The 23,751-nt window shown below is 41.1% G+C and overlaps 1 protein-coding gene across 1 annotated transcript in view; it reads left to right on the forward strand.

The window, feature by feature from the left end:
• mboat2b (membrane bound O-acyltransferase domain containing 2b) overlaps window positions 1–23,751 on the forward strand; it is a 61,737-nt gene that overhangs the window by 479 nt on the left and 37,507 nt on the right. The window lies entirely within an intron of this gene.

Below are 23,751 nucleotides of genomic sequence, written 5' to 3' on the forward strand. Positions count from 1 at the left end.
CCTATTGTTACCATATCCTAAGCTGTTTATTCGATTGATCTTCATCCATTAAATGGAAAGGAATCCACATACCTAGCGATCAAATTATATTCCAGACATGTTGCAACGTTCCGCTTTTCTGTCCTACGTTTTGTCTTGGAAAATGAACAGGAAAGATGAATGTCGCGAGGCTTTGAAATTCCCCCCCTCCTAAAAAATGCGAATTTCCCAGCTGCTTTTGTGCAGATGGAGACGAAGACGTGAATTGTTCTCCTCCCGCCCGTCTGCATTTTCAGTCCAAAACTTGGGTCATTCTGAAATGTGTTTATCTTATTGTTTCGAGATTTATTCGGAGGATGGGTGCTTCCAACTGTTTTAAAAAAAAACAGAAGTTGGATCCCGTGTCATTTTCTCCTCGGGCGTTATTTTCGGGGCGTATACGCCTTCCTCTCATTTCTATGCTCCTGTCTGGGACACTGACGTGTTTGATGCACTTCATTAGGTGCATATGTAGTTTCAGATATTGAGCAACGTGTTTATTTTTTAGGGCAAATATTCTGGTTTACCATTTGAGTGACAGTATTCCTTTATACTCACGTTGGCATTACCTTTGTGTAGGCTTATGCACGTTAAAGCAACCCTGCTCATTTGAAAGATAAAGCCAATGTGCATAGGCTATAGCTCTGTTGCCGGAATGAAATCCCATATTTTTACATAATTTTCAGTGTTTGTGTATTGGCAGTATTTATAGTTAAAATATTTGGTGCCTTTTTTTAGAAGAAGAAAATTCGGAGGAAATGGAGCAACTCACCGTGTGGTTATTGTGTAACACTTTTTCTTTTTTTTTTTTAGTTATTAAGTTAATGTGTAAACAAACTAACCTTACCTCGTGCATCGTTAATTTAACAGATTGTTGGATAACAGGTACAAGCCCAAGTGATAACTTGTGTTGAATACGATTTGTAGTTCTCACAAATTGTAGATTATCCATTTTATTGTGACATTTTTAATGTGTCATTAAATATACAGGTACTGTACTCTCTACACGCTATTCAGTCTGTCATCATGTGGTTCATGACATAATAGTTTAAGATGCCTTGAGGTTAATGTTTTAATGAACTATTTGACAAATTATTATTTTGTTCCAACACAAGGTCACTTTGACAAAATCTAAATATCTATACAAGGAGCATAATACATAACTGCTAAAATCCGTCCTCATAAACCATAAACCCACCACCATGTTTCACAGATGAGGTTGTATGCTCTGGAGCTTGGGCAGTTTCTTCTCTCCTCCATACTTTACTCTTGCCATCACTCTGATATGAGTTAATCTTCATCTCATCTGTCCACAAGATATTTCTCCAGAACTGTACTTCTTGGCAAACTGTAACCTGGCCATGCTGTTTTTGCGGCTAACCAGTGGTTTGCCTCTGTATTTCTGTTCATGAAGTCTTCTGCAGACAGTGTACCTGACTGTGTTTCTGCTCTGTCGGACAGGTGTTTGAGATTTTCATTTAATTTGGAGAACATTCTCCTGTCATCAGCTGAGGTCTTCCGTGGCCTGCCAGTGCCTTGGCAAATAGTTAGCTCACCAGTGCTCTTTCTTCTTAATTATGTTCCAAACAGTTGATTTTGGTGAGCCTAAGGTGTGGCTGATGTCTCTAACCATTTTATTCTTGTTTCTCAGTCTCATAATGGCTTCTTTAACTTTCATTGGCACAACTTTGGTCCTCATGTTGATAAACGGCAATAATAGTTTCCGAAGGTGATCGAAAGACTAGAGGAAATGCTAGGTGCTGAGAGCTCTCTTATACCTGCATGAAGGAGGCAATTAAACACAACTCAGCTATTACAAACACCCATGAAGCCATGTGTCCCAAACATTATGGTGCCCTGAAATGACTATGTATATACACCGCTGCAATTTCTACATGGTGAAATGAAAATGTATAAAAATACCATTGAACACTGAATGTGCACTTTAAACATGTGTTCATTGTTAATTGTCATTCTAAATCTAAAATTGTGGCAAATCAAGACATAATGGATCTTTGTCCCAAACATTATGGAGAGCACTGTATTTGAGACCTGTATTGATTGAAGCAGTTGATTGTAGCAGTATCATGCACCCACCCCCAAAAAAGACTTTGTTCAGATTTGTTAATAACCCCCGTTTTGTCAATGAATATTGGATTGGTTACCATGGGAACAACTGGGAATTCTGTGGTCTCTTGGTGGTATGCCAGCTGAGAGAAATGCTCATTTGCATAGGGAAGTCTGTTGCTTAATTTCTTGAAACATCCTCTATTATTACCTATCTTGGTGGTCAACGTGCAGTGTTTTGGCTCTCTCCCAATAGTCAGCAGAAATGAGGATATGGAAGTTATTGTTTTTTTTTGTACTGTTACTTTTGTTTTCAGTTACCACCAGTAACCTCTTATGTGGTAATTGTCTATGATTTCCACGCAGTAGCCTACTCTAAATGCACAAAGATGAATGGTCCTTTTTGTTCCAAAAAGGCGGACCGTGATGATGCGAATCAGCCTGCTGTCCAGCCCCCCTTTGTAAGATCTTAAGCGCATCCTGTTTAAATAGTTTTAACCTGATCACCCTGAGGAGGGCATAGCCTGTGAGGGACTGTTAAAAGAGAGGTGACACACCATGTGCGCTCAGAGGACATGGCCCTGAATGTGGAAGCATACCGGTCTTTGTTCATGAACACAGACCGCCCCCCCCCCCCTTCCCCCCACACACACCACACAGTCCACACACTCTCTGCTGAGAGGCCTTTAGGACACACCTGCCAGAAACTGGCCCGAATTGATTTCCCACCCAAAAACTGAGCCACCTTGAAAAATTATATCTGAGCCCAAATTGATTTTCCACCCAAAAAAATAGCCACCTTGAAAAATTATTTCTGGCTTTTCTTCCATTATTTTTGCCAATCGTCCTTGTATTCACATCACAATGTTCTGAGGAATGCATGGTTGTATGGAACCCCAGCCTCTTCCAGACCTTATAACTGTAATTGGACCATGGAGTGTCATGTTCCTGTTCAAAATGCATATTTTCATTCCCTCGTTTCACTTTTTTCACCCCATCATGGATTTGTAATCCATCTTTTTTTAAATGCTGTTATATTATTTTATTTGTATTTGATCCGATGGGCCTACTTCTTGATGGGCCTGTTTGCTCGTAAATTTGTTGTCAATATTGAATTGGTATTATTGTATTTCTTAGCAATCATTTATTATTTATTATCTTTGACTCTGATTTACAGACAGCAACAATGATTTACATTTAACCATTGATGTAATACATACTCACTGATCACTTTATTAGGTAGACCTGTACCACAGCTTGTTTTTTTTTTTTTTTAAAGATATTCTTTAGGCCTTTTTCAGCTTTTTTGGACAGTATATAGTATAGAGAGACAGGAAGAATGGGAGCGAGAGAGAGAGGAAACATGCGACAAATGTCAGACGGTCGGATTCGAAACCTCCGACGTCGCGGCTCGCAATGAGCATGCGGTCAGTGCTCTACAGACTGCGCCACCGAGACACCCTACCACAGCTTGTTAATGCAAATATTTAATCAGCCAATCATGTGGCAGCAACTAAATGCATAAAAGCCTGCAGATGTGGTCAAGAGGTTCAGCTGTTTTTCAGACCAAATGTCAGAATGGGGAAGAAATGTGATTGTGACAGGGTGGTTTGAGTACTAAGAAACTGCTGATCTCCTGGAGTCTCTCACAGTCTCTGGAGTTTGCAGAGAATGCTGCAAAAAACAAAAAACATCTAGTGAGCAACACTTCTGCAGGCAAAAATGCGTTGTTCATGCTGACAGGAAGGTGATAGTAACGCAAATAGCCTCACATTACAACAGCAGTATGTGCCAAGAGTATCTCTGAATGCACAACGCATTAAACCTCTTAAGTGGAGCAGCAGAAGACCAAATACATTAAAAAAAATGTGTCTAATAAATACCTAATATCGTGTATATCTCTCCCAGTGGCTGGATATTGAACAGCGTATGGGGGGAAAAAAGTATTCCAGTGAGTGATTGCAAATGCTGGTACACTCTGGATCCATTATGACTCTAATGGGACCATTTTCATAATGTGACTTTCGCAATAATATCGATGATACTGAAATGATATGAATTCCAGAACGTGCATCATTATATTTGGTATGATATTAGGAGAACATTAAAATAATTTGTACAATTACCCAATTTACCAAATCTTCTTAAGTAGTAAAATGTATTGCTACCACCATGTGACGTACATAAAATATGAAATAAAAAAGGAATTTAGTAATGGTTGAATCATCTTCTTTTAAATTGCATAAAATGGAAATTAGTTTACGGTAACTTGGGCCTACATGACATAAAATTCAGCCATTGAGCAAACAGTCTTATCCAGAGGGTACGTTGGTCAAGGGTACATCCACTGGCCTGTCTGGGAATCAAACCTGCAGCCTCTAAGCTCCCATTCTGTAACCCTTGTGCACTACTGCAGTGTACTATGCTGTTGTACTGTCCAATGCTATGGCCTTAATTTGGCAGCTTATTTTTTCAAGCCCACAGGTCAACACTGAACAAGATATTTTTCATAATTCCCTCAGCCCTGGGAACTTTTCCTACTAAAACTGAAGGGCTCCTTAGGTGATGATTCCATCCCTGAGTACTGTTACCTCACTACAAGAAAGTCCTGGGTTCGAGCCCCGCCCAGGCCTTTCTGTGTGGAGTTAACTAACTGTATTTATGTTGATGTGGAAACTGAAAATGTTAATGTTAGTGTGCACTGATAAAAAAAAAAAAAAAAAAAAAAAAAGAAAAAATTATATATATATATATATATATATATATATAGTTGAATTTTATAGCAGGGCAGTGCAGATTGGTACCCTTTCAGCTTGCATCTTGATTGGTGCAATGGCAGTTTGAAGTGAGGGTGTTTGCACAGTAATACAGTAAGTTTGCACTTTAATACATTTGAGAGTTACAGGACTATCAGTTGCTAATGGTTTTGGTTATGCTGTTTCACGGAACTGGAGAGTACATTAAAAAAAAAGATTATTTGGCTATCAATTATTTGTCTTTCCTTGTTAACCTTGCGGCAGTGTTCACATATTCTGCATTAAAATAGTGTGTGACCCATTAAAATGAGAATATAACAGTCAGTCAGATGTATTTGCAGTAATGTGGTGCAGGGGCTTGGAAACGTGGTAGGTTTAAGCCCCTTAAGTGAGGTGCTACCATTGTACCCCTGAGCGAAGTAACCTAAACTTGATTCTCTGCAGTAATGGAGACAAATGGACACAATTGCCTACATTGTAAGTCACCTGCATAAGTGCACCTGTTAAGCAAATGAATAATGAATAATATTAGCACCTATTCTTTTGACTGAACCCAGTGGACTTGAATGCACTCTTAAACGCCTTCTGCAGTATTGATGAAGCAAAAAAAAAAAAGGAACAACACCTTTTTTATTTATTTATTTAATTTTTTTTCCAGAGCCCGCGTTCTGTTTTAAGCTCTTCTTACTTTGGCCAGTGTGGCGTGACAGCATGTAATCGCTTCCATTTCTTCCATTTTTCCATTGCTGACGAGGGCAACAGATTCTGAGTGCGTCATAGTGTCTCTTTCACCATTTGCATATTGTATGCTCCCTTGGGTGCATCTCCTAGCAGGCCTGCTCTTTTTGTTTACCTTGTGCATTTAATTTAGCATTGGGTTTCTAATGAGCTAGCAAAGTGCTAGTGGCTCAAAATAAGTTGCACTTTGAGATCCTGGAGGGCCGTGATGCATAGAAACCACAGCGGAGGGAAGTAATGTAGCTAATTTGTTATTCAAATTTTCTTGGCGGGCCTGAATGGTGCAGTTGAGGTTCCCGGTGCTGTCGATGGCACTGCAGAGCGGCTTTCCCCGCTGAGCCAAGTTCCGCGTTTGAAGATTAAATGCCACATAACGACGGTTGGCCAGGTGTTCTGTGTGGCCAAAGCCTCGTAAAGGTCGATTACGGGCAGGGAGGTATGAGATACGCGTGCGTCACTGTTTGTTTTGTGCTCCATTGTCACTCCTGTATCCAATAAAACAAGATTTCAATGGATAGAAGGTAGATGATGTTGGCCATTTGGTAGCTAAAATATGCATGTTTTACTGGTGCCTCATGGCACTGATACTAAAGCAAACAAAGAGGCCTGTTTCTGCCACACAGTCCTGTGAGAACCCCTCGTGTTTGACTTTCCTCTTCTCGTCTGCTCTTTTATCTTCTCTTGTTCCCTCACTGTCTCTGGTTTGGATCTGTGGTTTTGTGGAACTGGCCTGCTCACTTCCCACAATCCCCCATTCTTCCTGAGGCATGGGTCCCTAACCCTAGGCCCGGAGAGGGTCTGTTGTTTTGCTATGACTCAGCACTTACTTTATCAGTGAGAACGGTTGATTACGCACTTAACTCACCTCACCTGGTTTCTTTGCTCTGAATTTGTTGCCGATTTTAAGGTGCTCTATGATTTATGAATGTGTGGCAGTAGCCCAGGGCTGTTGGTTTGGCCCTCCTATGATGGCTTGTTTTTTAGGATCTGTGGTCCAGGGAGCATGAGTTGTATATTCTTTTAGACTTCTTTCCAAATGTTCAGTGTGATATTTGTTTGATGTTGTTACTTTGTTGTCGTTTACTTTGTTGTTAATAGTTGTTACTACTGAAATGCATCATGTGCCATATATTGTTGTCCCATAATTGACAGAGATGGACATTTTGGGTATGTTTCTTTTGATGTTAAATACATTGTTATAAAAAAATAAAAAAAAGCTAAACCTTGCATTGAAGACTGACTGTATTAGATATGGGCTTTGTTGGGTTTTTTTGTGTTGTGATATTGGTATAGTTTGTGGTGCCGTGTTTCATGTGGGATCTTCCCGGTGGAGTGTGAGCGGAGGACTCTGGCAGCGGTGTGACTCAGACGGAGGGGAACGGGAGATGAGGTCTCTTATAGCACCGTGGTGTAAGCGTGGTGTAGGATCTGACAGCTCCGAGAATAACCCTTACACATAGCATCTTCAAATGGGCCCAATTAGTCCTCCTCTCCAACATGTGAATGATGCATCAGTCTAACACCCTGATATTTAATGCGTAATGCGCTCTGCAATTCATAACTGATTCTCTAGCCTGTTTGTGCTTTATATTTCTAAGGAGTTGCAAAGCATTATAAATGTCTCTGTGCAGCCAATAAGGTTGGCCACCTGAACAATCTCCTGAAAAATGTGTTCTCTAGCCGGTACTATATGTTGTCTAAATTGTCTACCGAGCTAGCCACAATAGTGCACTGATTGCCTATCTCTTATTGGGTATTCTCTTTATGCGCACAAGCCTAAGAGCTCACTATAGCGGTTTCACGATTAGCCAGTGCTGCTGGCAGGCATACGATGAGAAGAAATGCATTAGAGTGGGTTTGTGTTTGGCTCTTCCCCCTTCGCTTAACCACACTCGTGAAAGTTTGAGTTTGCACCAGGTGGTTTTCTATCAGGCTGCTGCAGTTTTACTAGCAGCCTATTTCATTATGCAACAACCCAGTAAGAGGTTGAGAAGAGCTAGCTAGCATTTCTTTAGCCTGAAGCAGAGGGCTGTGAGCATTCATTTCGAGAACAAAATCTTGATAATAATGTTCTAGGTTTTGGTTTTTTTTAGGTCGGGCTGGTTGTCGGGGAATCCTTTTTTGTTTTTCTTTGGTCAAAAGGACTTCAGGGATTTGAACTGGTTCTGTCTCTCAGCAAGGGGTGCAGGGTAACTGGCCTAAATTCAGCAGGCTACCGTTCACCCAGGATGACTTCAACAGAAAGGGCTGCTGTAAAAGCTTCATTTTCAGGGCCTCTGTAGCTTTGTGCAGTGCTCGTCTTTGTTTCATTCACCAGCCTTGGCAAAATCTCTGGGCTTTTATATCAGCGTAGACAGATGAAGGCTTACAACACAAATGCCTAGAATACCAACCACTGTTTAAAAATGTCAGCCAGACTCTCTGTAGAGTTTGGAGACGCCAACCAGTACTGCACAGTGCAGGGAGAAGAGAAGACACTGAGTCAGATTTAGAAAATGTTCAGGTTATATGTGTGTGTTTCTGCTCACTTTAAGTATGCCGTTACCAAAAGTGGGCTGAGCAGAAGTTCCCAAATTTTCACCTGCAAGCCATTGTAGACTCTTCCATCACCTCTGCTGTGGGCGTCTGCAGACAAAGCACTGCGCTAGAAACGCAGCTGTGGTTTAAAGCTGAGCAAGGCCATTGGCGGCCTACAGTTAATTCATTAAAGTGTTGATGTATACCAGTAATAAAAACACCTGATTTGTTCAAATGAGTGGATTTACACATTTTTAAATGCCTTTCAACAGAAAATATGTGTTTTTGAACTCATTGTTTGCACACTGATTGTATCCATTTTCGCTGCTTTGGGAGAATGAATTAAATCTCAATCTGGCAGTTGTAATTATTTATTACTTTGCAAATTTATATTACAGGCACAATGCACATTAATCAACATCATTGTAAATGTGCCGCTATTATCCAGCTGTCTAGTTTTTAACTGCAGTCCCTGGGCCTATCAATGACCATGAAACCCCTCTCTGAAGAGCACATAAGATGATACTTCAGTTTCCTTTTCTTTCCTGGATTTTAAGATGGCTTCCATACTGACATTGGTAAATAAACATTGGCATGCAGGTTTTAGCTGTACAGTTGGCTTATAGATTGATGGCCAGCTGACCGTGATGCAACTGGATGGAATCAGGTGTTGGGTAGAGGCTATCGATACGGTATCGGCCATTTTGCTGAGCGTTGATATGGTATGGGCCAGGTGTGCTCTTTATGCAAACATCTATAGCTATATGGCTGGGGCTGCCTGAGCCATTTTTACCAAGGTGACCTTGAACATATGACTGGTTTCTTTCCATTTTTATTTACGTCATTGTAATTCCTGCACATGTGTGCCTGCAGTTTGCAACCTTAATGGACTGGATGATGTGGCATATTTCTCTTACAGGGATAGAATTAATTGCGAAGCATTATTCTATACTGACACCCTTATCCAGGTCTGCTTATATAGGTTGCCTCTGCACTGTTATCCAGCTAGAACAGGACTGCACTCGTTCTCTTGTTCAGAGGCACGGATTAGTCTAATTCATGGGGAAAATGGGGATAAATATTTCTGCACTAAAGACACATTTAATAATTCAGGAAGCAGGTAAAGGTATGAAGTTCTATCTTTTCTTGAAAAATATGCCATTTTAGTTTATGATAATCTATTCTGTGTGCTTCACATTATAGCCAGGGGAGGAGTGTGCTGCTGGTATTTGCCTTGGCGACAGTTTTAGTGTCAATATTGTTATTGCTTTTATTTAAATTTGATGCTCACTATTGCTTTGGCGACACAGTGTCAGAGGTGCCCTCATGCCAATAATGCGTATTTGAATTTGAATTTCGTCCCCACCATGAGCTCTGTGCCCATGTTTCCATTACGCCGGCTGGATATGAAGGTATTCAAGGTATTCTCAGCAGCTCTAAGGCAGCCCAGGCTCTCCGAGTGAAATGCAAATCACACCCGGTTCCCTTGAGGTTGTTGCCCTGTTTTTCCATATTGCCTGAGAGTCGAATGAAGTGCTTGTAATGGAAACATTGCCAGTGGCTGTTGTCCTGCCAGGAACTCTTAATCAGGTTTGATTGAGCTGTTAATTGAATTGCTGGATATCTCAACATTTAATTTCCTTGTACGTTCTTTTGGGATGTGCTGTTGAAGATTTTTCTGCTAATCTTAAGCGCGAGATGATGACTTGGCATATTTTTGTTTGTCTCACTTGAATGAATTTGGAATGGCCTCAGTTAAGCTTCTTTCATTGTTCAATGACCTGCAGGCCCCAATGAATAGCTAGGTAGTCTTAATCACTGAAGTGTAATCCATACCTTTGTGATTAATGTGGTTAACAGGCTCATGTTAGACTTCGCTGACAACCACACATTTGCCTGTACACATCTGTTGCAACAAATGTGTTTTTGACTTGCCTCAAAGATTGGGCAGACTTAATTATATGAAATCCTGATATTCAAGTAGTTAACTGCTCAACTAACCCCACTACTTTAGAGCTCAGCTGGAAAAAAAACCTATCCTAGGTACATTTGGTGTTTCCATGATTGGGAATTATTTACTCTTGAGGAGTATTCATGTTAGTTAGTTTATCTTTTGGTTAGAAAGAAGTAAATGGATTCCATTCTATATGTACAATACAACCCATGGTCCAAGTGAGTCAGGCCAAACTCATAGCTTTTGTCTCTGTGGTGTCTGACTGTTCCAATTGCCTGCCCTGCTGAAGAGACACAGTCTGGAACAGCTGGAATTCTCCCTGGAAGTATTGTTAGCGTCTGAATATCCTAGTACAGAGACATGTGCAGTCATAATGTGATCTTAAAGGGGCAAGTCACCCAAAAATAAAATGGTTATATTTGTCTGTCCATCCTGAGATTTGCTGATTTGCTGATTTGCAGCTCACTCTGATACATCACCTCAAGAACTCAACAACAACGTTTCTTGAAATATAATGCCATCAGTTACTCCTGGACATCCATGTTTCATCAAAAAACAATTTATCTGAAATATTCCAACTGCGTATATCCATGCAAGGTCTCAACCAGTGCTTGTTAGTAGTAACACTGCACCCTAGAATACTGCCATGCTTTGGTTGAGACTTTGCCTGCATGTACACAGTTTGTGTATTTCAGTATGAAGTACTTTTCAATGAAACGGTGCACAACAAGATCTGAGGATGTTTGTGAGTGGCCATGTCATTATATGTGGAAAAACATGTTGCTGTTGAGTTTTTTATTGTAAAATGGCCCAGTTGGGGTCCACCGTGGTGAGAAGAAGGCAAATAAATCATTGCGAAACCATCTGGATGGATAGATAGGACTCTGGGTGAGTGGAAATATAGTTTTATGTTATTATTCGGGTGAACTGTCCCTTTAATTCTGCCTCCACATTTCCTTTGTTGGGTTCTCTGCACACTTGCTCAGATGTCCAAGCTTGAGCATTTTTTTTATTTATTTTTGCATTTGATATTTGCATTTGCATTTTACATTTGCATTTGCATTTTGCATATGCAGCTCGTTTCTACTGTGCAGTGTTGTTGACCTTTTTATATTGTTGGCTCAATATTTACCACAGGGCTTTTCTCTCACTTCAGAGCTGGGTTTTCTGCTGTGATCTTCAGGGATTTTCAAATGGCCAGCCAGCCGTGCTCGTTCAGAGCATGTGCGCGACCACACAGTAATGGATTCATTGAAAGCGTACAGTTGAAGTTGAAGCTGAAGTAACCCATAAGGACAGGTTGTAATACACTAAGCTGGGAACAACACAATGGCTTTTAGACTAGATCCCCAATGTCCCACTGTTGCCCTCTATGCCCTTTGTCACCACAACCACCCCCCCACCCCTTGGCTCACAGCAACTTTGCTTTGGAAGTCCCCACAATAATTTATAGACAGTCGACCACAACTGGGATTCTGACCCAAGTGTGTAATATGTTGATTTCATTTCAGTGGACTTGGTGACATTTAACACCATTTTATGAAAAATTACTTGTGTGTTTTGGGGTGTTACCATATTCTTTATTTATATGGAACTGTCACTTAAATTAAGCTTTGTTTTCAGGGCAAACAGAGAAGCAAAGTAATTAGAAAAATTCTGTCGGGATTAGTAATGCCTCTAATGCGGAATATGTTTTGGAGACTCTTGCTGACCCCATTACTCCATCTCCATCACGCAGTGGAGAAGAAGCGGTCTTAAACGTGCTCAGTTCCTGCGGCTTTATGTCTTCACGCACCCGCCAGACATGGCGTCTTTGTCCTTCACGTGTCATGGTGCTGCGTTAAAGACAGTGCGAGGGAGCAGCCAGAGGGTTACCAGTTTCATCTCACCCTGGGTGTGTCAAAGTGTCCCTGAGCAAGACCCCAGTGTGTTCCTGATGAGCTGGTTGGTGCCTTGCATTGCCATTGGTGTGTGTGTTAGTGTGTGTATGTGAATGGGTGAATAAGAAGCATCAGTTGTGCAGCGCTTTGGATAAAGGCACTATATAAACACATATCTTTTACCATTTACACCCTGTATTTCAAATTCATATTCAAAATAATTTTTCCACCCATTAAATATCACATCAAAAGGAAGTTGGTATTCTTAAAATATGGCTCAATATACCGTTCTGTAGGACTTTCCACACAGCCACAGTAGTCCGTATTGTCAAATAAAGCCATTACTGAATATCACAGCAACTTGTACTTTATCTCCAAGAACATGTCCATGTCCTGTTTGGACTAAATTGCATCTGTGACGCTTGCGAGCATGCTTGCACTTCCACAGGAACCAGCCCTTCTCCTATCCCTGCCTTGTATCCTTCCATCTCTCGCTTTAGTGCGGGAAAGGAGCTTTTTATTAAATCATGGCTGCTATTGCATTATGTCTTAAGTGCTCGGTCTCCTTGCCTGAAAATGCAACCTGCCAATCTGTATTCAGGATGCGGCTTACATTGTAGTCCAGAGCCCGGTACGCCATGATCAATATTAGATTGAATCACCCCCTAAATAACTGTTTTCTTGTGAGCTCGGTAGTGTAGTTTGATTCTAGATCAGTGCAAATTAGGGACAACTGAACATCTATTATGAATGCTGTGTATTCACAGAAAAGAATAAGCTGGTCTAGTTGGAAGGTTAGGGTCTGTCCTCTTTTCCCATGTGTCTTGCATTCAGTGTGTTGGATTGTATATTCACGGCGTGCAGTGCACTGTCCTGTGGGAATAGGATCATCATTCACTGCATGAGTGGCCATGGAGATGGGGTCAGGGGTCAAGGGTTAGGGGTGGGATATGAAGCAGAGCACTGGGCCATTGCAAACCACTGAAATGAAGCAGCATCTGGTCTCGCCATCCTTAAAGGGACTTGCCATGGTCTTTGATATGATTGTGCTCCTGGGCTACCTGGTGAATGTATCTGATGGCGGTTTTTATTTGGCATGCAAAAGGTGCCCCTGACTGGTTTGCTGAATATTGCGATTAAGCCCACTGGAAGACCCACCACAGTCCACTCAGAAAGATCTCACTAGCTTGATGGCTGATTAGGTCTCAATTTCAAATCAGGTCTTTCATTTCAAATGGACAAGGAGAATGTGGAGGGGCACTCTCCTCTATAGATGCTATATATTTTGTGTGCAGTTAATTTTGACTTCATGGTTCCTTAATGATGGCCTATTATCAACTGCACCATTTCCTCTCTCTGTCGGTTAATTCAGGAACTGGAATGATCTATACACCTCATTTATCAATATACTGTAGATTGGTATCTATCACAGCTCATGTGTTTGCTGATTATACTTTGTTTGTCAATGTTGCATCTAAGAATTAGCTCAAATGGGTATTGTTTTGGATTCAAATGAAAATTTTCTATTCTTTACTGGGCTTGTCTGGTCTATTGAAACCTACAAAATACTGTCAGAAAGTGTAAACCCTGCCTCCTGGTCCTCTTGGTTGGCTGAATTGCATCTGTCAAGATCAATCGAGGACTGAAGTATTTGAAACAAAATTGTGTGTTTTCAAAACAATTGTGTGTTTTAACCCAGGTCTGGTTGCATATACTAATGTAAAATATGTTTAATCATGCTAAAATTATAGTGGTCCTTACCAGTAATACATGTCTAAGAATGGTGGTCATGCTTACCAGTAATAAGTCATTGAATTAAATACTTTGTTCAGCATGCAAGAGTTAGCCATTATGTATTGTAACTGTTTTCTATACCATCCACTTGGCTTGTGATGAGCATGCAGTACACCACTGTTCTAGAACAGCATCTAACATAGAGATGGTGCTTAAAGAGAAGCCCATCATCATGTAATCATGAAGCATTTAGTCATCTGCTGAGTGTAGCCTTTACAAAAGAAAACAAAAAAACAACTGTTTCCTTGCCCGGTTGCATTAAAGTGTTAATGTGAAGATTGAACCCCTGTCGTTAATGACCGTGTAGGCATAGACAGCTGTTGTTAAGCATATACATATTCATTAACGTTCCTCGTGCAGAGGACATCTCTATTGATGGAATGTGGAGATCAGAACTGGGGAAATGGAATAACAATGTGAATGTATTCATTGGCCTGACATTCATTCATTCATTCATTCATTCATACTTCTGACCACTTCATTCACTAACAACTACGACACCCAGAAGCCTTCTGGGGCTGCATGGGGTAAACATCATGGGGTTAGGCATGGTCAATACTTGGAGGGGAGGCCTATGAAAACCAGGCTACTATTGGAAATTGTGTTGGTGGGCCATTGATTAGTGCCCCTTCCCTGGGGAACCGTCCAAGTGCAACTGTTTGACCCTGAAATGCTGCTTTGGCTAACCCGCAGCCTAAAACTGAGTGTTGCAGTGGCTTATTGGCATTCGCGTCACGGTGCTTTACCACAGCGCTGTGGCTTTCTTCTTTGTTGTCACTGCCTTGTCCCAGAGGTGTGTTAGTGTTAGCGTTGATTAGGCCTATGCTAGCACCATTCTGTAGTAGTGCCATTGTTGCATGTTCAAATGATAGTAGTCCAGTATGTGCGACACTTTTGAAATGGGCTTTATTATTGGCGACACCTGCCACATTTTTCTCAAAGCGGCATGGAAAAATGGTCCTGATAGCGCCTTTGAACTCTCTGTGCAGACTACTCCTTAAACCTCCAATGGCACATATTGAAAGAGCAGGAATGTTAACCCCGAGGTCCTGGCCAAATTCACAAACCATCTCTGTCCATCTGGCCGTCTAATTATCTCACCTACAGTTTATTGGCTACACAGTCCATTGCATTGGCTATAACTGTGTCGTTTCCCATGGTTGTCTCTGTTAATGACCGATTAATTCTTAGATGACCTTCGTAGTTAAATGAAAGGGTAATGTATAAGTGCTAATGTGCGTGATTGATTGAGATCTATTTTAGTGTTTGGGGGTGCCATGAAGATAATCTACTCGTCACCACTGACTGACATGGGTTTATTCACAACATAAGCTAGTGGGAGTTATCATTCTGTCCAGCCTGACCTGCAAGCTCTGCTATTCTCAGATGCGATTGTGTTCATTTTTTTGCGAATTTATATTGGTTTTTATCTATGTGGTAATGCTCCAATTTACTTTTAAATAAAAAGGACCTCGTCTAGAAGCAAGTCAGAAATACTATACTAAATTGTGTCACCAATCTATCAATATCTAAATGACCTTGATCGATTAATTGTGTTGAATGGAGATGCGTTGTTTTTCAGCATTCAGATGAATTGTTGCTATACTAAGTAGGTTGTTATGCTGGGTTGCACAGTTGGGGCTTTTCCACTTTTAGAAACCAGGGAGCAGGAGCCACCAGGCAAAACGCCAAAAAGAAAGGGACAGCTCCTGTTCTTGTTTCAATTGCATTAGCATTTCGAAGAACCCCTCTCCTGGCTGCCCCCGGCCCGCTCATGGCCTATTAGAGTGGGATTAAGAACCGTCACATTTCTTTATGGGAATGGTGAACAGTCTGCCCGCACAGAAAATAGAACTGTGAATGTTTATTCTTTTACAATTCTGCTCTTAATTTTCATGCTCTGTAAACTATTTATCATTGATCTCTTGGGTTCTGGGCGCATTTTTATCTTTTATTATATTTATGTATTCTTACTTATCTAGTGCCATCTCTACAATCCATATCCAGCCCAATGGTTCCAGGTCTGAATCCACAAAAGCCCTAATAAAGCTTATTTGGCTGTGCACCGTATCTATAAAATTCACCAGCACGCTGTGCCAGCGTCCATGGATTACAAGGGCTCTCGCCTGCCTTGCTGCTGAAGTGTAATTATAAGATATTTCAGAGGTGTACGCTAAAATGCTGACCTGAACAATGTACAAGAAAAATAAAAGGCTGAATTCAAACACGAATCTGGGGAAATGCATTTAAATGAAATTGATGGACAAAAAAATGAAAAATTGTCCTGAAAAGACATTACAGAGGCAATATAACAAAGAAATGCTGACTATTCAAACAGCTTAATATTTGGTAAAATATTTACAACTTTGAGATGTTTGTTTGGCTTAAGATACAGATTATATTTTTGCATTCATTTTGGAACAGACACTGTAGAAATTGTTTGGAACGATAGCAATGCTGTAAACTGTGCTTCAAAGGAATTCACCCCCGTTCTCAACCCTATGAAAATCTTACGTTGGATTCAGAATTTTTAAATCTGACACTTTATGAATATCATACATTAACATCTCTTCAGAACATGAGTTCTTGGGATGTCATGGAAAACAGTACATATAAAATACTATGTTTGGTAGGGTTGTAGGACCACCACACTTCAGTGCTCAGAGAATGCGTGAGGAGCAAATGTCTTGAAGCTATTATGGGCTGTGCGTGCGCTGTACAGTAGGGAGAGGCTGAGTCGGGCCTCTGATGAAAAGCCGTCTGCTTCGCTTTGGAACCTCAACCCTTAGTTTCCTGTAGGCTGAGGTCTCCTAGCAACAAGCTTCTCCAGGATGCCTCGCGGCGTGGGGGCGAGTAAGACCCGTCAGCTGGCTGCTTTGTGGAGAGGGTCCACGTCCCCGTTCCGCGTGATTCCTTTTTCATTTCGGCTTTCCACTTTGAGACGAGGGAATCAAAGGGCTTCATCCGTCGCAGCTGCATATAAATTGTACAGCTGCTGGTAATCAAAGTGTTAGAAATATATACAATTAGTTTTTGTGTTCTCCTGCAATGTGCTCCCGTCGGTTTTGGAGGGCGCAGAACAGAACGTGGGTCTTCTGGAGTGCGCGCAGCTGAATGGTATTCAGTTCTTTCCTCTTTAATCCGCCGGTTGATCTGCACAGTCTATGTGCTGGAGGACTGCGCTCGGTTGCAGCCGTTGCTGTCGCTGGTGGCACTCCACCAATAATGACGATTGCTAACGTGCTAAGAGGCAGGCCAAACAGGGGCTTTGATCACATTTGGCCATGAGGTGTATTGCTACGCCAAGGACTAATGCTTTCAGCTGTGCACGCCACAGAATACTTTTATTAAAATGTCTGACGTATTTGATGATATGGAATGAAGATATTATTGTTTTTACTGTAAAAACTCTTCTGTTTGCAGGGTTATTTTTCTTTAAAGGTTCAGTAAATGTGGTTTTGGTCATAAATGGTTCACTTCACCTTTTTTGTCTGACCTGCCTTTGTCTGTTTTCAGTGACTGGCTCGCTGACCTGTACTTTGATTGAATCTTTTTAAGGATGGTGTGCATTACAGGTGGACCCCTGCCTAAATAGACTAATTTCCCTCATGGTCAAATGGCCAATATTGTCTTTCACTGCAGTAAGCTTACTTTGCATATTTCGTATTATTATTGTTGGTTTATAGATCCCCCTGTAATAGTAATGTATAGATTAGAAGGTCTAAGAATTGGTTTGCATTGCATATCCATTGACTTTATCAGTAAGAGGAATATTAATATTTTACTCATGAAAGGTGGTAGACTCATAACACTTTAGATGTCAATAAGCTTTGGTGTAAAAAAAGGCCTTTACTCCTTCAAGGACAAAAAAATACAGCTCTTTTGAAACTGGCCACTGCATTTAACTCAAAGTTAAGGAACATTGATTGAATCCAGGCAATTGCCTAAGACAATCCTTTTGTTTATAAACTTTTTTTTGTTTAGTTTCAGAACCTGACTGAGGACCTACTAACACCCACGGGAAGACTATTACCTTTTTCCAACTTGCATGGCCACTGGTCAGATGTGACCAGAATAATGAGAGCCTAAAATCTCCAGGTGTTAAAAAGGAGAGCATTTCCATTACACGTGATTATAATCCGGTGATTTACAGGGCAATGCAAATTTTATTGTGAAAGCTATATTGGTAACAGTTTACAATAATGTTAAATGAATTGCCATTCTAATGTAGTTGACCAGCTATTACTGAAGTTATTCTGTACAGCTTTGTTTATGTATTTGTACATAAATTAATTATGTTAACAACTACATTAGTTAATGCTAATCCCTATACCCTCTCTTTTTATAATTTTTTTGCCAGAACCAATCCCATTCTGACTTAATGATATAAAATGTGAACAGTGTATTTATTGTCGTTGTAGTTATTTTTTTTTTAGCCAGTCCATTCCTTCCTATTCCTCCCCATTTTCCAGACTGACCTTATCATTGGTCTCTTTATTATTTAAAGGCTTAAACTCCTCTCCTTGTAAGACCTGTGTTGTAGAGGTAGCACGGTTCTGTGATTTAGGCCATTAAGCTGAACAAGTAGGACTGCAATCCTGCCCTTTCAGGTCCGCTTAATGCTGAAGAACGTTGCATTAGGGTAAACACCGAGGTTGATCTACCTTGTATATCATTTTAATTCTGTTGGAACATGTCCAGAACAGAGTAGGTTTTATGGCTGCACTATTTATGTTCACCTACTTATTAATTATTGCAGCAGGCAAGTATATTTTTCTTCATTTTAAATAATAAGGGGCATTGGTCACCATCAGCACATTCTTTGTATTGGCCTATTAAAAGCGATCTGTACAGGAAGAGCTTAAACTGTTAGGCCTTCCTCTTAGCTGGCTGCCATATTGGGGACATGAAGGATGTTCTATCTGTTCTATCTATTGGCCATCAAGGCTTTGATATTGTATGGCTTTTTTATATCATCACCTTCCTCATCAACATCACTATTGCCTGCAGCTTTCAATGTCAATGCACGGATTTGCAAATGACATCGATTTTTACAGTTTTTTAAAAAAAATTTTAAATAAAAAAAAAAAATTAAAAAAATTATTTAGAAGTCAAATGCATTTTGATTAATAATTTTTTTTCCAGATGTAGCATATACTCATTCATATCCATACATTTTCCTTTTGAGTGGGTTTGCACTTACACTTTTACGGCCTTGTGAACATTTATTGGGATGTGCGGTTCAGCAACCTCTGACTTTATAAGACGTCTTGCTTCTTTGCCCTGGGGTGTACAAACCAGTTCATCCTTGCCACATGTGATGCTTTCCAAGATGTAGCGCATTTTGTTTCTGGGCCTTAATTTGACCTTCCGCAAACATCCAAACCTCCCTGAAGATATAGCTTTCAGAAGATAAAAGTTCGCTTCACATAACACCGTGGTGGCGGGCAGTCTAGACGGTAACTGGACACGTCAGTGCACATGAATTAAAGAACAGGCGGTGTGCGTTCGGAGTGTATGCGTGTTCTGTGCGGGTGTGCGTGTCGGAGCTGGGGGCGTTGAGCGCGGCGTGATCGATGGCCTGCCGAACAGTGCCGTGAAAGGTTCTCGTCTGAAAGGCCGAGTTTAGAATGCCGAAAGCGAAAGTGACCTCACCGTAATGCACACAGCGCACACCAGTGAACTTGAAAACACGCCGCTGAATTAGCCCTGCAGCTTTTCAGCTTAGCAGCTTTTTAAAAGTGCCATCTTGCTGGAAGCTTATGGGGAGCAGAATAAGTTGCACATGCTCAGAAGCAGAGTTTTTTTGGCAACACTCGACAGGCCACTCGCGACTTACACCTGTCCAGGTTCCGCCAGTTACCCACGATCAATCCAGGTTATCCTCGACAACCCTCGCGCTGTTCTCGACAGACTTTTGACCGAATCGGCACCCAATTTGCAGGGGGAGTTGCGCTCTGGCACAGGCGGGCGAAATTCTGTTTGTGTCAGCAGGTCCAGCAGTTAAAAACTAGTGGTTTGTCCTGCACAATGTTCCTCTCCAGCCAATAAAAAATAGACGGGGTGTACAGCTCCAGTAACACACAGTAAAATATTCAGTGTTAAATCAACCCTGACAGAGTCCATATGGTCTCTGTTGGACTCATGTACTCTGTTAGAGTTGAATTGACGCTACATTTTGCTGTTCGCTCGTCTGCTTTGTGCATCGATTGTAAGCGTGTATACCTCCTTCTCACGTTCTCATTCTTGCTCTCACACACTTCTATATGTTTCCTTTTTAAAGAATGTTGCTTAACAACCGTAACATCGATGCGTGTATTTCTCGGCTGCGTTATTTGCTTATGTAGTAGTGATTTATTGGCAACGACATCATCTCAGTGTGCTGCCAGTGATAATGTGCCTGAGTGTGATGTGTGATTGTCTTTTGTTCTTTGTGGGTCGAGTGCTTGCATGAATGAAAATTGTCTATCAGTTATTGTCTATCAGCTGTAACAATAACAGCCCACCCATCCAGACCTGGGTCAAGTACGTAATTGTATTGGATTCAAATACTTATCTGGGCTTGATTGATCTTGCCGGGTGCAATTGAGCCAAGCAAGAGGGACCAGAAGGTGGGTTTGAAAGTATTTCAAGAGAGATTCCAATACAACAGACTAAAGTGTAGAAAAAGTATTTGAATCTAAAACGTTACTTATTTGACCTATGTCTGCCTTCATCATGCCTCAGGTAAATCTGTACTACGAGTCTGTATTTTATGGTGGAATTCCAGTGTTTTGTTTGTGTGGTGGCCATGCCTGAACGTTCTCAGTTTCACCACTCTTCCTGATTGACATTGTAATCTCATGCAGGCTCTCATTACCCATCTCTGTAGTGTCATTGGCTTTGGTTTGTTCGACTCTTCTTTTAAATTATTCAAATCACAAAAATAATGCAGCAGTTGAAGAAATGCCTTTTGATACATTTCTGTCGTTGCAATATCACAAGTGGGAGCTGATTGTTTCCAGTCTGAATATAAGTTGTATCCCGTTCAGCCCATTTTTACATGATTTATCTTGCAGTATAACGGACAGTTTGAGGATGTTGTACCCTTGTATGTGAATAATGCAGGGGAGAGGTAAGAACAGAATAAACAGAATGTAAAAACCTGTACACGGTACCCGTTTATGGCTGGGTAATGTGAGGAGAGCCGATGTTATCTTGCGGCAGAGTGTGAGTAGATTCCAGAGTAATACTCGTCCTTAATTTATGAGCTCTTCTCCCCCGTAAGAAAATGAGGAAGTGGGCACAGTATGCTACGCCGAGCCAAGCGGGACAGCTTCGCAGAGGGGCTCCATTTTGGAAGGGGGCCAGAGAACATTACGCCGGAACAAACCGGAAAACAAATTAAGAGCCTTAAGACTTGTGATGAAAAAAGGCCTAGCATCCATATGAATCCCAGAAACTGCGGTTTTAAATACCGTTTCATTTCCAACATCTGAACTTTGACCTTTCCTTTGACCTCTCCATGTATCAATGGATGTGATTCGTACATTGTATGTTTGTTATTATTTGTGAGTTCAGGTATACAGAACTGCTCAAAGAATATTGCCAATTGTTTACCTTGCATTGGTTTAATTGCAAAATTATGCCTTAATTTTTGTAGCTCTCTCATTGTCTCTCCCAACCTAATAATGTTAATTTGTTTGTTGCTGTTCGTTGGTGTTGTATAAGTTACTGTACCTTTGCACCTTCTCTCAAACGTACACTTTTTAAAGCTATTATGATTATATCTTCTGAAGACCAACAATTATTTTCTGTCCCTTGTAGGGGACATGCATTTCTGCTCTTAATCTCAAAAACAATGCATTCAAATCAAATAAATAATAAACCATATAAAATCTTTTTGAAAGTCACTGCAACATTTGTATTATGTCAAAGTAAAAATTCAACAGGATATTCCTGAAAAAAAAAGAAATCCTAAAATCCCCATTTTACTGAGACGGGTGCGTGGGGGTTGGACCCAAAATGCACGACTCAGAAACCATAGTTCGATAAAGTCCCGTCAGGGCTTTATTCGGGACGAATCCCAGGAGCGTAGTCAAAACAAACAAAGTCCATACACGTAGATCCAGCCAAACAAACAATAAACAAACAAAAAGCACGGTGCCGAGGGAAGAGGCAAACTCGTAGTCAGTAGACGTGCAGGGAGGTCCGGTAGCAGGAGAGCTGTCAGCGGGGCAGAAGTACAGGCGGACGGCAGGCAGGGTCGTAGTCGAGGGCGATGCGGAAGTCGAACCCATAAAACAAACACCGAGGCAAAGGTACAAAAGCGGTAGGCGAGGACGTGGTCAAAAACAAGCGATGGTCAACGAAACAGAAATCAATAATCGATGGTCGGTAAACAGGCTTGGATCGTAACGTGTAACCTATGACAGTAGTGCTCAAGAGTTGCTTTGACGTACAAGAGGCAGGCAATTTCGCGAAGAACAGTAGTGCGACTGGGCTATAAATGCAGGTGTAGACAATTAGTTAGAGAGCAGCAAGGGAATGGAAAACAGGTGCGATGGATGACAAGTTTAACAAGGTAATTAGTAATTATTAGTAATAAACCTATCCTGCCCTAGCATTAGTAAATTAGTCAATGACATGCACGAGAAATGTAAGGTAACATGAACACATGATTAGTTTGTTAGTTCTACCAAATCCTGATCTAGCGTTCGTAGTTTTTAGTAAATAGACAAATGGAAACAATTAGGGTGTGAATGACAGAAAGAGAGAGAGAGAAAGCCGGAACGCAAGGTTTGCGGGAAGACATGTAAAAGTGTATGTTTAAACAACGACCAGTCAGCGTAACAATACACATAAATCAAAACATCACACTAAACGAACTAAGAAGATAACCACTCAACATAACAAGGTAAAATAATCGTAACGAAACATAACTAGACATGACGAGAAAATAAATCGTAACAAGAAACAAACTAAACAACATGACGGACCTAGACTAACATAATACATGATAAGACAATACGTGACTAAGACAAAATGAATAAACATAAAACATGGCAAGACCGAGCTGAAACGTGACATTTACCTCTGCTAGATATTTATAGTCTAAGGTTGCTGAGGTTGGGCACTGAGAATGGTAAGTGATTGAGGTAGTTCAGAACTGCTATGGACAGAACCTTGGGAACACGTTGACTCCTCACTCCAACGTCTGTCGAGCAAGAGGCACCTGTAACCGAACCAGCTGGGTGACACCCTACTCTCTGGCAGGAACCTGTGTCTGATGTTGGCGGCCATTTTACTTTTTCCAAAATGGCAGGATTGAGTAGTTCTTTATACAAAACAATGTATTGTGGCCCTTGTGTCTCCTCTGTCCTCTAAGCTCGAAAACCAGTGATGGATTGGGTGCTGCATTTTCCAATCTCATTCAGACAGTGTTTACAAGTACCTTATTTGGTTCTGTTGTGGACTCCTGCATTTTTGTGATAATTTCCAGGTCTATAGATATGCCACAGTTCTGTCTAGTGGTGTTTGGAGGACATCATTTTGGGGGGCTTGGTCCATTTTTTGCATGATAATGTCACCTTTCCATTTTCGAATGTGCGTGATGTTCTGCGTGAGAAACCCTTATTCCGACAGAATGGGTTCCTATTATTGTGTAACGGCAATTTGTCTCTTCTAGAGAGCAATGATGGAGGTTCAGTAAATAAATTCCCCCCTCCCATTTTCCACTGGGAGGTTTTTGGCCCCTGCTGGGTTTCTCTTGCATTTTATGACTCCGGTCCCCAAGGAGTCTCACACACGTGACTGCAGGCATCGTTTACCTGGTTGCTGAAGGGTTACCATGCCGATCGAATGGCACATTAATGATGCACGTTCAAATTATCTGAATTCTCCGGCACCACCACGTGGTACAATTACTGCTATTTTTGGTGAACTCAAAAGACCTGCGATTTCCCCCCCTGCCATCTCCCCACCTCTAATGTAATTATTTATATACCGAAACTGGTGAAGAGCGGACTGTGAAGAGGACAGAATAATT

This window comes from Conger conger, chromosome 5 (genome assembly GCF_963514075.1).
Source record: "Conger conger chromosome 5, fConCon1.1, whole genome shotgun sequence".
Classification (NCBI taxonomy): Eukaryota; Metazoa; Chordata; class Actinopteri; order Anguilliformes; family Congridae; genus Conger; species Conger conger.